Source organism: Ictidomys tridecemlineatus, chromosome 1 (assembly GCF_052094955.1).
Source record: "Ictidomys tridecemlineatus isolate mIctTri1 chromosome 1, mIctTri1.hap1, whole genome shotgun sequence".
Taxonomy (NCBI): domain Eukaryota; kingdom Metazoa; phylum Chordata; class Mammalia; order Rodentia; family Sciuridae; genus Ictidomys; species Ictidomys tridecemlineatus.
The window spans coordinates 235,101,282-235,119,087 of NC_135477.1; the positions used below are offsets into that span (position 1 = coordinate 235,101,282).

A 17,806-nucleotide genomic window follows, 5' to 3' on the forward strand; every position below is an offset into this window, starting at 1 on the left:
ATGCTTTACAATTCTTATTCCACATAGAAAGCGCATTTTTTAATATCTCTGGTTGTATACAAAGCATATTCACACCAATTTATGTCTTTATACATGTACTTTAGATAATAATGTCCATCACATTCCACCATCATTTCTAACCCCATTCCCTTTCCCTTCCCTCACTCCCCTCTTCACTATCTAGAGTTCATCTATTCCTCCCAACAGCCCCCTTTCTACCGCCCTATGAATCAGCCTTCTTATATTAGAGAAAACATTCAGCATTTGGTTTCTTGGGATTGGCTAACTTCACTTAGCATTACCATCTCTAACTCCATCCATTTATCTGCAAATGCCATGATTTTACTGTCTTTTATTGCTGAGTAATATTCCATTGTGTATATATGCCACATTTTTTAATCCATTTATCTATTGAAGGACACCTAGATTGGTTCCACAGTTTAGCAATTGTGAATTGTGCTGCTATAAACATTGATGTGGCTGTGTCCCTGCAGTATGCTGTTTTAAAGTCCCCTGGGTATAGACTGAGGAGAGGGACAGCTGGGTCAAATAGTGGCTACATCCCCAATTTCCCAAGAAATCTCCACACAGCTTTCCATATTGGATGCTGCAATTTGCAGTCCCACACGCAGTATATGAGTGTACCATTTTCCCCACATCTCGCCAACACTTATTGGTGTTTGTATGCATAATAGCTACCATTCTGACTGGGCGAGATGAAATCTTAGTTTTGATTTGCATTTCTCTAATTGCTAGTGGTGATGAACATTTTTTTCATATATTTGTTGATTAATTTTATATCATTTTCTGAGAAATGTCTGTTTGGGTCCTTGGCCCATCTATTGATTGGGTTATTGTTTTTTTGGTGCTTAGCTTTTTAAATTCTTTATATACCTTAGAGATTAGTGTTCTACCTGATGTGTGACAGGTAAAGATTTGCTCCCAACTTGTAGGGCTTTCTATTAACCCCACAGATAGTTTTTATTTTTTTATTTCATTATTTTATTTTATTTTTTGCTAAAAAGAATTTTTTTAGTTTGAGTCCATTTCATTTTTTGATTTTTGATTTTAATTCTTGTGCCAAAGGAGTCTTATCAAGGAATTTGGGGCCTAATCCCACATGACAGAAATTAGGGTCTACTTTTTAAAAAAATATTAAATGCAGGGTCTCTGGTTTTATTCCTAGGACCTGGATCCATTTTGAGTTGAGTTTTGTGCCTGGTGAGAGATAGGGGTTTAATTTCATTTTGTTGCATATGGATTTCCAGTTTTCCATGCAGCATTTGTTGAAGAGGCTATCTTTTCTCCAATGCATGTTTTGGCACCTTTGTCTAATATAAGTTAATTATAATTTTTTGGAGTAGTCTCTGTGTCCTATACTTTATCATTGGTCTACCAGTATGTTTTGGTGCCAATACCATGCTGTTTTTTTGTTACTATTGCTCTGTAGTATAATTTAAGTTCTTGCATACTGATACAACCTGCTTCACTATTCCTCTTAAGCATTGTTTTAGCTATTTTATGTGTCTTATTTTTTTCAGTAAAATTTTTTGATTGCTTTTTCTATTTCTATAAGGTATGTCATTGGGATTTCAATCAGAATTGCATTAAATCTGTATAATGTTTTTGGAAGTATGGTCATTTTTATAATATTAATTCTGCCTGTCCAAGAGCAAGGGAGATCTTTCCATCTTCTAATGGCTTCTTTGATTTCTTTCTTTATGGTTCTGTAATTTTCATTATATAAATCTTTCACCTCTTTAATTAATTTGATTCTGAAATATTTCATCCTTTAAGGCTATTGTAAATGGGATAGTTTACCTTGTCTCTCTTTCTGAAGATATGTCATTGATACACAGAAATGCATTTGATTTATGGGTGTTGGTTTTATATCCTGCCACTTTGCTGAATACATTTACTAGTTCTAGAATTTTTCTGGTGGAATTTTTAGGCTCTTCTAGGTTTATAATCAAGTCATCAGCAAAGAGTGTCAATTTGAGTTCTTCTTTTCCTATGTGTATCCCTTTAATTTCCTTCAAATGTCTAATTGCTCTGGCCAATAATAAGAGCTATGTTAAAATAGAAGTGGCGAAAGAGGGCACCCCTGTCTTGTTTCAGTTTTTTGAGGAAATGCCTTCAATTTCTCTCTATTTAGAATAATATCAGCTTGGGCTTAGCATAGATAGCATTTATGATGTTGAGGTATGTTCTATTATCCCTAATTTTTCATTTTTTAATATGAAGGGGTACTATATTGTGTCAAATGCTTTTTCTGCATCTATTGAGATAATCACATGATTCTCATCTTTAATTCTATTGATGTGATGAATTACCTTTATTGATTTCCGTATGTTGGTATGTTGGACCAACCTTGCATCCCTGAGATGAATTCCACTTGATAGTGGTGCATGATCTTTTTGATGTTTTTGTATTCAATTGGCCAGAATTTTATTGATAATATTTGCATCTATGTTCATTAGAGATATTGGTCTGATGTTTCCTTTTTTTTTTTTTTATGTGTCCTTGCCTGGTTTTGGAATCAGGGTGATATTGGCCTCATAGAATGAGTTTGGAAGTTCTGCTTCTTTTTCTATTTCCTGAAATAAATTGAAGAGTATTGGTATTAGTTCTTCCTTAAAGATCTTGTATATCTCGGCTGTGTATCCATCTGTTCCTAGGCTTTTCTTGGTTGGTAGACTTCTGATGGCATCTCCTCTTTTGTCATTTGAAATTGATCTGTTTACATTGTGTATATAATCCTGATTCAATTTGGGCAGATTATATGACTCCAGAGGTTTGTTGATGTCATTGATATTTTCTATTTTATTGGAGTACAAGTTTTCAAAATAATTTCTAATTATCTTCTGTATTTCTGTAGTGTTTATCATGATATTTCATTTTTCATCATGTATGTTAGTAATTTGAGTTTTCTCTCTGTTAGCATGGCTAAGGATCTTTCAATTTTATTTATTTATTTTTTCAAAGAACCAACTATTTGTTCTGTCAATATTTTTCAATTTTTATTTTGTTTCAATTTCATTCATTTCAGCTCTGATTTTAATTATTTTCTGTCTTCTACTGCTTTTGGTGTCAATTTGTTCTTTTATTCATAGAGCTTTGAGATGCAATTTTAAGTCATTTATTTGTTGATTTTTTTTCTTTTAAGGAATAAAATCCATACAATGAAATTTCCTCTTAGAACTGCTTTCATAGTGTCCAAGAGATTTTGATATGTTGCATCTGTGTTATCATTCACTGCTATTTTTTTAAATTTCCTCCTTGATATTTCTGTAACCCATTGTTCATTCAGTAGTCTATAATTTAGTCTTCAGGTGTTGGAGTGAATTTTATTTCTAATTTTATCATTGATTTCTAATTTCATTCCATCATGATCTGATAGAATGCAGGGTAGTAGCTCTACTTTTTCATATTTGCTAAGATTTGCTTTATGGCAATATTATATGGTCTATTTTAGAGAATGATCTATTTGCTGCTGAGAAGAAAGTGTATACATTTGTTGAAGGATGAAATATTCTATATATGTCAGTTAAGTCTAAGTTATTGATTGTGTTATTGAGTTCTATAGTTTCTTTGTTCAGCTTTTGTTTGGAAGATCTATCCAGTGGTGAAAGGGGTATGTTAAAGTCACACAAAATTATTGTGTTGTGTATTCTGTTGTGGTCTATTTGACTCTTGAACTTGAGAATATTTTGTTTGATGAACGTAGATGCTCCATTGTTTGGGGCACATATATTTATCATTGTTAAGTTTTGTTTCCCTTGAGCAGTGTGTAGTGTCCTTCTTTATTCTTTTTGATTAATTTTAGTTTGAAGTCTACTTTATTTGATATGAGGATGGAAACCTCGGCTTGCTTCCACAATCCATGTGAGTGGTATGATTTTCCCCAACCCTTCACCTTCAGTCTGTGAATGTCTTTTTCTATGTGATGTGTCTCTTGAGATGCATAGTGTTTGTAACTTAATAGTCCTAATTAAGAGAAAAAATAGTTCAATTTTATTTTAACTCTGCTATATCAATCTTCAACTGGACAAATTTTTAACACATTTCAGTATAAGTTGGTCCTGTAGACTGTAATCAATATGAAACCCAAAATGTGTATTTAATTATAGTAATTTTCACACTCACTTTAACTTATGAAGTCTGCCTAGGTTGTATTGCTCTGTGTATGTGCATAGATGAGATTTTTCTAACAATTTTCCCTTATTTTCTACATCTCCCCTCCTTTACTAGAGTTGGGGTCTTACAAAACCAGTAGGCTCAATGTTTAACTACATTATAACATGTGTCATTGTACATACCACAAGTGAGTTCAATAGGCAGCCTGAAAAAACTCTCATGCCTTCTAATTATTTTACTAACCATTCTCCAGCAGTCTACTTCCTGAGAAAATGTTATACAAACTCTGTTGAATCAAGGCTCACCAGGAGCTCACATATGCTTTCTACAAATATTTATGTTATATATTTCTACTTTGTTTCAGGTTGTCTTTATCATATCTCTTGTCATGTTGCAAAGCTGGCCTACCCCAATCGAATTTATTTCATCAAAAAGGCATATTATACTGACACCCAGAATTCACCCTAAGTCCAGTTGCCTTAGAAACCAGTTTACTTGGCTTTATGAATGGCAGATGGTACCATCTTGTAGGGAAGATATAGAAAATACCACCTCTAATCTTTGACTAATTATAAATTCTCTCCATTATTTTATGGCACTCTTTCTTCCATTTGTGTGTGTGTGTGTGTGTATGTGTGTACACACGCACACACAAACACACACACGTCCCCTATACTTATAAAATTATCCCCATATCTCATATCTGTATAGATTTTAAGTGTCAATTTGACTAGATTGAGGAATTCTATTATGGTTTCAATCTGGAATGTCCCCCAAAGTCTCGTGTTGAAGAATTGGTCCTTCATGTAGTAATGTTCAGAGGTGGAGCTCTTGGAAAGTTAATGGATCAGGAGGAATCAGACATTGGTGGATCAATCCATTAAAGAATTAATTAATTGTTGGTGGTTTGGGGGGGAAGTGATCAAAATTATAGGAAGTAGAACCTAGTTGGAAAAGTCTGTCACTGGGAGCATGCTTTGGAAATGTATATCTTGTTCCCATACTTCCCCTTCTGTCTCTGCTCCTCTGTTGTCATGATGTAAAAAAGCTTTTTTTTTTTTCCATCATGCTCTTTCACTAGGACATTCTACCTCACTTAAGACCCAAAGCAGTGGACCCAACTGACCATGAGTGAGATCTCTGAAATAATGAGCCAAAGTAAATCATTCCTCCTCTAAGTCATTTTTTTCCCCCTCAGGCATTTTATCCCAGATGCAGACAACTAACTAACACAAATACCAAGAAATCTGGCAAATAATTATTTCTTGTTTATCTTTGAGAATGTTTGCAGAAGGTAGTCATTTGTGAATTTGGTGGAATGAGAAGGGAAGATCTGTGTTCCATGTAGTCAGGGTAAACTTAGGCTCCATTTCAGCAGGGCTCCTGAGTAGAGGAAAAAGAGAAAATGAGTTTTTCCTCTTTCCTGGAGCTGCATTAGTTTGCTCCTGTGCCTATGGATATCTGAACACCAGGATATCCAGTCTTGGGTCACCAGAACTAATACCAGCAGACCCCTGGATATGTAAGTGGTCAACATCAGACTGAGAGAAACACAAAAAGTTTCCTAGTATTTATACTTTCAGACTTGGGTTCAACCATGCCAAGGGGATCCCAGAGTTGGCTACTTGCAAATGGCACACGGTGGCATTTCTCAGCCTCAATAACTATGGAAGACAATTCCCTTAATACATCCTTCCACAAATCTATCTATCTATCAATCAATCTATCTATCGAACCCTTATTGATCTGTCTTTCTGAAGAATTTTGACTAATATATATATATAACTATTTCTATGTATATTCTATGTATTATATAAATCACACTATATATCTTCATAAATGTACTTTGGATAATAATGTCCATCACATTCCACCATCATTTGTTATCCCCTGACCTCTCCCTTTTCCTCCCAACCCTCTGCCTTATCTAGAGTTCGTCTATTCTTCCCATGCTCACTCTCCTAACCCCACCATAAGTCAGTCACCTTATATCAGAGAAAACATTCATCATTTTTTTTTGGGGGGGGAGATTGGCTAACTTCACTTAGCATTATCTTCTCCAACTACATCCATTTACCTGCAAATGCCATGATTTTAGTCTCTTTTATTGCTGAGCAATATTCCATTCTGTATATATGAATTGGTGTAAATGAACATAATATATACAAACAAAAATATGAAAAATTGTATTCTATATGTGCAATAAGAATTGTGATGCATTCTGCTGTTATGCATTTAAAAATAAAAAATAAATTTTCCTTGAAAAAAATAGATCACACTATATAAATGTATATCATATGTACTATATATTTGTCTATGTATATTGACTTATAAAAAGAAAAATAGATCCATATCTACCCAGATAGATTTAGGTATATATAGATTATCTATTATCATATACATATCAATATTTCTTATAACATATATTTGTATATTCATTCTGTTTGAAATAGACAGGTATAATTGGTATATTTGAAATACACGTGTTTCTTATTTGTACATGAGACATATATGTATATATGAGACATTTTATATCTATTATATAAAAGAATGAGAGAGAAGATGGCTATGCTATTTCATGATAACCCCTCTTTTGGCTGTTAATAAGTCCCTCATGGAGGATTCTTACAACTCTATATCTTCCTCTATCTTCAGAAACTTAAGCTACTTAAAATTTATTTGACTTAGCTTTGATGCTTTATTCACAAGTCTGGAAAACAGGCATAACTCTGATTAATTTTTGGTTAGTGGCACCACTATTTCCCTATCATGGAACTTCAAGTGTGTCTACGTCTTCACCCTTTGATTAGCCTTACCTAACCTATAAAGACATTTTTTCCCCTGAAATATAATCTTCCCTCAATATCATGCTATTGATATTTCTTGTGATGATTGCCTTTTCCCTGAATTACTATATTTTGTATTATTTCCCCCATAAACTTTGAGTATTTTGTTTTTTAAAAATAACTTTTGTCATATTGCATTAATCTCTATAATTATGAAAGACTATATTTCATAATTTGTAAATTAATTTTGTGTTTGCTCTTGCTCCCAGTAACTGAATCAAATGTGTTTTTCCCCTGAAGTACATATATAAAATATTTCCCTAAACATTCTCCTATTTATAATCTCCAAACTGTGCTAATACTTTTCTTTTCCCACATCTATGTAAGGTATAATTGCAATGTCTCAGACATTTAATAATCTACTGCTTTGAAATAATCTTATACTTTGTATTAAAACTGATATAGCTATTAGTGTGACAGACAGGATATCACATTATGACATACAGTGTGATGACATTTTCCCTATGTTATTTCTCAACTAGATTTTATGTTTATTTTAGGCAGGACTGGATCACCTTTAAAATATTCAATATCAAGTCTCTAGGCTTGTCTAGACACAAGCCTATATTTTATTGTATAAATTATCAAAGAATAACTCTAAAATTAAAGAAAAAGTAAGCTATATTTTGTTTTAATATGTAAAATGCTAAAGTCTATGTATTTCTATTTTAACACAGTTTGCTCTCTTCTAATGTAAAATAGGAAATCTTTTTTACCTAAATCATTTTATAAAATCATTTTTATCATTTATCAGGACATTAGTACTTCTTGATATATCACATTAAGAGAAGAATGCATAAAAGCTGTTGTCACTAGATGCTTATTCATCATTTAATTATTGTCCCTAGTTACTAATAGAAAGGATAAACAGTTAACAATTTAAGAAAAAGTCTTTATTGCCAGCAATATTGACTTTTTATAAAATGCACTAAAAAAGCTTTAAAATTCCAAAAGCTAAATGATTACTGACTTTAAAAATAAATAATTAAACTGTTGTCCAAAAACTAGAAGAAATCAAATGAATTAACTATCAATTTATGGTTAATATACTAGTTACATGCATTTTATATAATAATATAAAGATATGATATTATATTATCGATATATTTATCAAATAGGATATGATAACCATCTTTTGTGTTGGTGTACGGTAATATGATGTAGATAATTGTGCTCTAGGGAAAATATATGTACAAATATTATAGTCATATAATGTGATAGTTTGGGAGAATGGAGGTACACGATGGTTATAAATGGTCCAGAAAAACCAAATGTTCTAGGGCCTTCGGCAGTTCTTATTTATCTTTTTTTCTTTTATCTCTTTTTTATTCAGCACTGGGTGTTTAATTTAGGTTCTCATCTTTGCTAAGAAAATACTCTATCATTTAGCTATATTGACAACCTCATATGTTTATAATTTTTAGTTAACAAAAATTCATTTATTTATCATGTACAATACAATGTGTTAAAATTTATGTGCACTGTACAAGGGCCACATCACACTACTTATCATATGCCCTACCAGTCATATTACATTGTTGGTGGTAAAATTTGCCTTATTAGTGATTTTTAGGAATAGAATGCATTATTATTCAATATTATCATGTATTAAACAGCAGATCTATTGAACATATTCTTTCCATCTGACTAAAATTTGTCTTTGGCAAGCCTTTCCACAACTTACCCTAAATCTCCAGCCTTGGGTAACCAAAATTATTCTTTCTGCTTTTAGAAACTAACCTTTTAAAATTAAATATATAAGTGAGGAGCTGGGGATATAGCTCAGTTGGTAGAATGCTTGCCTTGCATGCACAAGGCCCTGGGTTCAATTCCTAGCACCACAAAAACAAACAAAAATAAATAAATAAATAAATATATAAGTGAAACTAAGCATTATTTGCATTTCAGTTACTGGCCTATTTTACATAACACAGTGTCCTCCGGGAACATGTATGTTGTAAATGATAAGATTGTTTCCCTTATTAAGGCCAAATGGTTTTTATTGTATAGATATACCACATTTTCTTTATCCATGGACACTAAGACAACTCCACCTCGTATCTATCATAAATGATGATTCAATGAACAGGGCAGTGCAAATATCATTTTCTGAAACATTTTTTACAATTTCCTCTTGATATATTCCCATATTGGGATGGCTGGATAATAACAGTATTTTTTTCCATGATGGCTGCACTAATTCACACACAGAAATTAAATACTCAAAAGACAGCACCAGTTACCAACTGGTTTAAGTAGAAAACAGTAGAGTGTAATCATTCAGTAAAAATTTAACATGATAAAAGAAAATAAAATTAATTTAAATATCTATAATATTTGGGGGAAAATGTCATAAAGATGGGAAATTCATCAATGAGCCTAAGGTATAGGTACAAATAATTCCCGCTCACAAAACGACTTCCTTGGGAAACACAGATGACTATCACATTCTTTTCACTCTGAGAACAAATACGACATACTATTAGTGGGAAAACAAATTCCTCCTTATTTTCACCTATTTCTAATTGTGCCCAAGGACCTCATGCTCTTTTGAACAACTTCTATGTTTTTCTGGTCCTTCTCCTCTTCTTTCTTTTTTGTCTTCTTATTCTTTGTCTTCATCTTCACCATCTTCTACTTCTCTCATCTTTTCCAATTTTATTCTTACCACAACTGATTTCCTCATTCAGTATTGCTGTTTTCTTCTCCTTTTTAAATACTATCACAGCATATTCATACAGTTATAGAAGTTATGTTAAAATTTGACATGTGATATAATGCCTTTTTCTATTTATTTAATATTTTCTGTATTTCAGAGATTCTGGAATATGTCTGTATTTGCTAAACTGGAGACATTTGTGTAATATCACACCATGTTTTACATAACTTATATTATACTGATATAAGTACACTTATCTATGAATAGCATTTAATTACATAGTATGATTAGCCCATCCAAATGCTATTTTAACTATCTGTCTATTTCCCTTTTGGAAATAAATAAAAATTGCTTAATGATTAGGGCTGTATATTCTCCATAATTTGGTATCTAGTTTCAGAATTTCTGTTATACCTTTTCAGCTTTATTGAAATGTCTTTTGATCTGTGTAAAAAATTGCATGTTAATTTAATAATTATTTATTTGCTTTGTAGATTTTTCTTTTTATCTAGGTATTAAATATATACACATACATATATTTGATTACATTATATAACATTTGCCTTAAACTTAGAAAGACCCTAACAAATAGCATGTACAATTACACATTCACAATAAAATAGTATAAAATAGTCTCTAAAATGTTAATTTTTTTGTTTTATCTCTACCATTGTAAAATTCTGAGTTTTATCTATCAGTAACACAAAATTTGCTTCCAAATCCACAAGTGAATGAAAGAGGCATATGCATGCAACTTAATACACACAAAAAGATATTATAAATCTCAAGATTCTTTTGTGCTAGCGATTTACATGATTTTGATTAATATCTTATTGCTAAGTTTTTTGCATGCTCCCACTTTAACTGGTTACTCATTTAAATAATTATAGACAAGCCTGCAGGTTGCCTAGGTTGCTGAGGTCAACCAAAGGATAGTTCTGTATTGCTATTATCAGCATTTCAGTCTCAACTGAGATTATTTAGTTCAATCTCAAACTTAACCTTCGACTTAATGCTTATCTTCATCCAAAATGCTTTGCAGAAACTTTAAAACCACATGTCATTTACATATCATTGCCATGGCACAATTCAAAACCACAGCTATCAGGATGTGGCAGCAGCATAATCATTGCTTCAGGGACCTAGGGTGATATTCATTCTGAATAAGTTTGAAGAGTATCCTAGTGATCCAAAGGGTTTTAAAATTTTAGAATAAATATGATAAGAACCTTGATAAAATTTTTTTTGTTAATGGAGTAAAGAGGTACTGTGAAAATTGAATTGATATTCATTATCTTTGAAAATATTAAGTAATGCAGTAATGATTTCATTTTTATAAAAATCAATAATTACATTCTCTTTAAACATTAATATTCTCTGCAAGGATTAATGCTTTGGCTATCCACCACAGAAGACATTATTATTTGCTGATGGATAGTGAAGAAACAATTTAGAACATTAAAGGAGTTACTAATTGTTTCAGAGATAATAATGACTTTATGGGCTGAAAATACCTTTGTACCGTTACTAATGGGCTCATTTTTAAGATAGTGCTAATTTTACTATAAACAAAATCTGTATTAGAGTTAACTAATTAGAAGAATAATCTCTATTCTTAACCTGTTTATGTTGAATCATGGAATCAAAAATGATTAGAAATTTATGTTACGTTTAATAGGTACTAATACACATGACATCTACTGGAATTTCCTTACCATAACTCAAAATCTTATGTTGTTCTCAAAGAGGAAAATATCACAATTTGTAATGGTATTTTCTATGGAAATTAATCATCCTGGATTTGAACTTCTTTGTCTATATATTTACATGATATCAAAAGTAAAATTAACTTCAAATACATTAACACATATTTATATGAAATAGTCTCTAAAAACGTTAATTTTTTGTTTTATCTGTACCATTGTCAAATTCTGAGCTTCTAGTCATCAATTTGTTATTTTATCAAGAAACACACAAATTTTGAGCTTATCCATTATATTATACTATTATACTTGTTACTCTATCTCTTGTTTTTTATATTAGATGCTTATTGATAAATTAGTTTATTAGATTTATTAAGTAATTTCATTATTTTTTCACTAGCTTTATACAGAAGTAATTTTCATATGAGATTAACTCTAAATGCAACTCTAATTACTAAAAATAATTATTTATAATTGTGAAGTTGACTTTTTTAATAAAAAACAGCTTCATTTTTTTATAAAATATATTCAATGAGATATATTTTGTTATATTTTAAAATTCTCATATTGTATTCAAATACTATGAAATACAATTACTGCTTTGCAGGAAATTTTGTTTTCCTTATATTAAGCTGTCATATTTTTAATGTTTTATTCAGATATATCTTGACAATAGAATTGATATGTAAGCACCTATACTATTATCTGTGTGTGTAATTGCATACATAGTGAACTCAATAAATATCATTTTCAAACCATATATATGAGTGTTTGTCAACTTCATTTCTCAAAGACTAGAAAGTCTCTTCCAGTGACAAATGATTCATACCCTCTGGGATCCTGGAATGTGTATATTTTTCACACACATGTCCATACATATTTACATATATATCTATACAAACACAAATATATAAATCCACAGGGAAAAGTATTGTAACTCTACTGAATATGTACAGATTTTGTTCTTTCCAATATGCCCTAAGAAATGCAATATAACAAATATTTGCATAGCATTTATATTATATTAAGAATTATAAGCAATCTACATGTGATTTAAATTACACAGGAGGATATTTCTAGGTTGTATGCAAATAGCATTCCAATTTATATAAGAAATTGGAACATCTGTGAATTTTGTTATCTCTAGGGTTTCCTGAAACTAATACACCATGTATACTGTGTAATCAGTTTCTCATTATTGTGACAAGAAAACATAAAAGAGGAATATTTTATTTGTTTCACAGTTTCAGTAAATTCAGTCTATTGTTGGTATGCTCCAAGGAGGAAATATTATGGTAAATGTGCAGGGGGAATAAAACTGCTTTATTCATACAATGGAAAGCAGAGAGAGAGAGAAATACATTGGGGAGAAGACAAACCTTTCCAAGGCATGCACCCAGTGACCTGTTTTCTCCAACTATCTCTACCTCCACCCTAGGTCCATTCAGTTTTTACTGGATTAATCCATTTTGTGATGAAGTCAGAGTCCTCATGATTCAATCATTGCCTAGAAGTCCCACCTCTGAATCTTGCTGCACCGGGGACTGTGCAGCACATGATCTTATGAGGGAGTATTCCAGATCCAAATGATAACAAACATCAAAGGACCACTTCTGTGTGTGTGTGTGTGTGTGTGTGTTTGTATAATTAAAACATACTAATTAGCACATCGATGATTAAAGATTGTGGCTTCAAAGATGATTTCCAATTTTATGAATACAACATTTTTCAACTTTTCTGAGGTTTTCATTTGAACTCCATTTTGATATCATTAATATAATGTAACATAGTCATGTTTAGAAGACCTTGTGAAAGATGACACCATGTTACTAGTTTTGCTTTTAGGCTCCAGAAAGTTAAATTAACAAATAATTTATTTCAAAGGAAATAAATTTGTAACAAATTAACACATTAAAAATTGAACATTTGGGGCTTCACTCGCCGCCTCGCGCTGGGACCGGGAGCGCTGCGGGAAGCACGGGCTGTAGAGAGGGCGCTGCGCTCGGGCTGCCCAATGCTTGGACTATCCGCCGCCGCTGCTCGTGCAATATGCTGGAGCCCCAGAACAGCTAAACGGAGTCGCCACATCGCTGCCTGGGCTGGATCGCAGCGCTGCCTTTCCTTATGAAGAAGACACAAACTTGGATTATCACTTGCATTTATCTTCAACTGCTCCTGTTTAATCCTCTGGTCAAAACTAAAGGGATCTGTGGGAATCCTGTGACTGATAATGTAAAAGACATCACAAAATTGGTGGCAAATCTTCCAAAAGACTATCTGATAACCCTCAACTATGTCACCGGGATGGACGTTTTGCCTAGCCATTGTTGGTTACACGAGATGGTAATACAGTTGTCAGTCAGCCTGACTAATCTTCTGGACAAGTTTTCAAATATTTCTGAAGGCTTGAGTAATTATTCTATCATAGACAAACTTGGGAAAATAGTGGATGACCTTGTGGAGTGTGTGGAAGAAAACTCACCTAAGAATGTAAAAGAATCATCTAAGAGGCCAGAACCCAGGCTCTTTACTCCTGAAGAATTCTTTAGGATTTTTAATAGATCCATTGATGCTTTCAAGGACTTTATGGTGGCATCTGAAACTAGTGATTGTGTGCTTTCTTCAACGTTAAGTCCTGAAAAAGGGAAAGCAGCAAATTCCATCGAAGACCCCAGCCTGCAATGGGCAGCCATGGCTTTGCCAGCATTCTTTTCTCTTGTAATTGGCTTTGCTTTTGGAGCCTTATACTGGAAGAAGAGACAACCAAATCTTACAAGGGCAGGTGAAAATATACAGATTAACGAAGAGGATAATGAGATAAGTATGTTGCAAGAAAAAGAGAGAGAGTTTCAAGAAGTGTAATTGTGGCTTGTATCAACACTGTTACCTTCATACATTGGCTGGTAACAGTTCATGTTTGCTTCATTAATGAAGCAGCTTTAAACAAATTCCTATTCTGTCTGAAGTGACAGACCTCATCTTTATCTGTTCTTGCTACCCATGACTTTATATGGATGATTCAGAAATTGGAACAGAGTGTTTTACTGTGAAACTGGCACTGCATTAATCATCTATAAAGAAGAACTTGCATGGAACAGGACTCTATTTCAGGACCTGGGGGTCTTGGGGTCTCATTCAGAACTTGCAAGTGATGATGGGCGAGAAAGCATGTGTCCCAGTCTGCAGGCACCATGTTCGCGGCTCCAGAAATGCTGAGAAACCACACAGCTTTACTCTACAGTTACCACCTGAAGCCTGTAGTCGTTCTGGTCTCTGCAAGTAGATGTCAGCCGGGATAGTAGGGGGAATACATTTTTTTTTTTTTTAAAAAAAGGGATCTAGAAAACTATCTTAAAAAAAAAAAAAAGAGTAAAATCTCAGTAGTATCAGCTACAGTCAGGTGTGGGAAGCCGTGGGAACAGAGGGGTTGGAACAGGTGTTATCAGTCTTGTAGTTCCTGATGAAAAAGAAGGGTCTGGTCCTGATCTCTTCTGACACAGACATGCACACCCCTATCCCACTAGATTCATGGACATGGTGGCTGGCTGGTTCTGTCGATGCTGGGGAGCCAGTGCTGAATTAGAACCGTAATGCCTTGGCATAGGGAAGACTCTCAGCATCGCCCCAGGAAGAATCTACGAACACTGCCCAACAGAAGAATGTTCCAGGAGGATCTTTGGCACCCCTCATGAAGTCGGCCTTTTCTCTTGACCATTCTATAGCATGTAAATTGTGTTTGCAAAATATACTATGACAGGCTTATGTTCTAAAACTATCAACACAGTCGTGTAAATGGACTTGAGAGAAAATGCTGAATGTACAAAGGTCCCGTTTTCAATTTCCACCATGGGAGAGAGTAAAAAGTAAATTATGATATTTAGCATCTAAGGTTAGAAAACCATACCCACATGCTAAATGGGTATTGAAAAACTAGGTTACTTGGCTTTTACAAGAATGCAAGGAATCAGGAAACTTTATTTATAGTATAATCACCATTCTCTGTTTAAAGGAACCATTTATTTAAGATCAGGCACTCTATATTCATTAAGGTTTATGGATTAAAAATAAACAAAGAGAGAGCTTTATGTAGTTATGCATGTCAGTTTGCTATTTAAAATGTGTGATGGCGTTTGTCATGTTAAGAGTGAAATCGGCAGAATTCCCAATATGTAAATTGTACTTTTAAGCCAGAATTTGTAAGACATTATGTTAATTCTCCTGGTCAATTTTTTAATAGTTGAAAGAACTTCTGACTAAAGTCAAAGAGTGATTTTTCTTAGAGTTTTTACTTTGATAAGGTTCTTCTAGCAGATCATGAACAAATACATAAAAGAATCCAAAGCTTTTCATTCTAAATCCTTGTGATAACACCAGTGCCATGTACTATAACCATAAGCTGACCATTTTCAATGTAGTTATACAAAAGGGCATGAAAAATTAACTGCTAGCTTTCCTTTGATTTCAAAGGTCCAAGAATTTCTAGTGTAGTTGGATTTTAGCTCGTCTTCACAGCTAATCTACATCCAGTTTCAGTACGTGGCCTTTGCTCTTTTTTTATACCAAAGAGCTCAGCTGATTTCTAGGGTCCCTTTCTTGTCCAACGCGCTGTGCTTCCTCAAGTGCAGGCCATTTCTTCAAGATACAATCCAAGTGCATTGGGAAGCTGCATTCACTTGTTCAGGCCCTCAGATAACCCGTGGTACAAATGATTAGTGATAAAATTAGAGATCAGTTTAATTGCTGAAAGGACCTAGCTCAGTGTGTGGCATTGATTGTTTTGAGGAAAATAAGCATAGGTTAACATGAGTTTTAGGTGTAGGTGGTATATAGATGGAAAAGATTGATACTTCTCAGTCTAATAGCTTGATTTATTTATCCAGTGGTTTCAGTTTCCTTGGGCATGTGAAAATGCTATTTCCTAGCTTGAGAGTTTCCTTAAATCTAGTTTTGTTCTCAAAGCTAGTAGTTGGATTTTAAAACACTGAAGGACATGGTAGTAATCAATAGAGCTAAGTGCACAAACTTAGCAGGTTATGAAATCTGACATGGTAAAGAGGGAAGAGTGTATCCTGTCTATTAAATGTATTGGTTCATTGAGAGTTACATGGATTGCCAATTTTTGAAACACTAAAGTATAATAAAACGCATGAATAATAGAAAAATGCTCAACATTATTTTGGATGCTAGGTGCTTGGACATTAACTATGTCATATCTGCTTTGAGATTAAAAATTACATATATGTAGATATATAAATATATATATCTTTGCTTATTTTATCCCATATGTGTTCAAATATCCTTTATTATAAATTATGGAAAACTTACACTGAGATGATAAACCATGAAATCACCTTTGAAATTGGTGCCATGTATCTAATAGTTCTCTCTTGTAATATTTCAAAATTGTCTTTTAATTAAAATGATCTCATATGTCTGCAGATTCTCAATTATACTGAAAAAAAAAAAAAAAAAAAAAAAAAAAAAAAATAAAAATTGAACATTTTTTGGCGAAAAAGTGATGATTTTTCAATTATCATTCTTAAATAATATAAAAAAACATAAAAAATAAAAGTGTAAATTAATAAACAATGCTAGTGAGGATAAAGAAAAAATATTAGTTACTTTTTATCTTATTTATAATTCCCCAAGTACACATTTTATAGATTTTTTTAAAAATCCAAATCTGTCCTATACATTTGTTGTAAGTTGCTATCACTGAATAATCAATGAATAATTGTGATTTTTTTACTATATGTAAATCATGATACAGATATACTATCCAAATGTTTTCCTTTCTAAAATGTATAACGTGGTTTAGCAATGCGTTCTTTGCATAAAGAACCTATAATGGCCTTCCTTGTGTTTGTTTATTTATAAGGCAATGATTCCTTCATGAACCACACTTCAATCTCATTGTTACTGGACACATAAGCAGATTCAGATAACAGCCAAATCCATAGTGGAAGTTATAAATTGTCACTAGACAGCGACCACTGCCAACAATTGCAAAATTATAACAAACCTGAGGAATCCTCATGGGAAATAATTATATGAGTGTCAAGTATAGTTTAAGAGGGATGTAATATGAGTCCTTCTAAAATTATATTAGAATACTAACCAACGCAAATAAACAAAAAAGTGTGAATTCAATGTATTTCCTTAGTAGTTAAGAACACTTCTAAGCTTGGATGGTAGACAGAAATCTGGACCTAAGGATTACCTTCATTGAAGATCAGATATTAAAACTTTCTTGGTTTTATTATAGAAGGGAGATCCTTAAGGCTAATGGGATTGAGAATGATGAAGCATATTTATTATTTTGGATCTGTTCACATGTTACTAATGAAGTATAAGGAGGTATATAGTATACCTCAATTATACAGATTTTGAGAAATGAATTGATGAGGCAAGAAGTAACATATTTCTGCATCTTTGTACTATTCTTGTCTACAGGTTGGGAA

The 17,806-nt window shown here is 32.7% G+C and overlaps 1 pseudogene; it reads left to right on the forward strand.

The window, feature by feature from the left end:
* The first annotated feature begins 13,280 nt into the window (after positions 1-13,280).
* LOC144365455 (kit ligand pseudogene) lies at positions 13,281-16,783 on the forward strand (annotated as a pseudogene).
* The last annotated feature ends 1,023 nt before the right edge of the window (positions 16,784-17,806 follow it).